We start from the raw sequence: 603 nt of genomic DNA, 5'->3' as shown, positions 1-603 counted from the left end.
GGTCGAGATCGGTGGAGGCCGGTGGGGGTGGAGGCCGGTGGGTTGGGGATCGGTGGGGATGGAGGCCGGTGGGGATCGGTGTCAGCTGTGTAAAGATAAGATGAGGTTGGAGTCCTGTATCCTGATCAGCGACTGTCACCGCCGCCCATGTTGACCCGTTTTATGGCCGCCATCACTTTCCCTCTCAGGGGCCGCGGTGACACGAATGATCGGGCGTCACCGGGTCACAGAGGGCGCCGCTCTTCCAAGGGAACGTACCAGGGGGAGCCTGTCATGGCAGATGCTGCTGTCCTTTCCCCAGCTGTTCATCCTCCTGGCGCCGACCCCGGAACAAACGGGAACATTTTATCTCTTGGATACATTTCATGTCACCGGACGGCACTCCTCACCTGGAGAGAGCGGAATATCACAGGCCCCGCCCCCCCCAACGTGTCACGCCGCCGGTTCTGCCCGCAGCTCAGGAATGCCGATCGTTTCCTTGTCTTGTTTCCGGGTTGTCACCTCGTCTGACATATTTCTTGTTTCCTGAAGATTTTATCTGAATGTTTCGGGTTTTTTCTTTCAGAGGATTTCCTCCTTTTAATCGCTTGTTACCGCCCCCTC

The 603-nt window shown here is 57.5% G+C and overlaps 1 protein-coding gene across 1 annotated transcript in view; it reads left to right on the top strand.

The window, feature by feature from the left end:
* The window catches only part of ATP2C2 (ATPase secretory pathway Ca2+ transporting 2), a gene marked incomplete at its 5' end in the record, with an annotated part of 28360 nt that overhangs the window by 3832 nt on the left and 23925 nt on the right, over positions 1-603 (top strand). The window lies entirely within an intron of this gene.

Source organism: Nanorana parkeri, unplaced genomic scaffold, assembly GCF_000935625.1.
Source record: "Nanorana parkeri isolate BGI_ZX_2015 unplaced genomic scaffold, ASM93562v1 scaffold2031, whole genome shotgun sequence".
In the NCBI taxonomy this organism is placed as follows: domain Eukaryota; kingdom Metazoa; phylum Chordata; class Amphibia; order Anura; family Dicroglossidae; genus Nanorana; species Nanorana parkeri.
The sequence above is the reverse complement of the archived record's forward strand: the minus strand, read 5'-3'. Positions and strand labels throughout refer to the sequence as shown.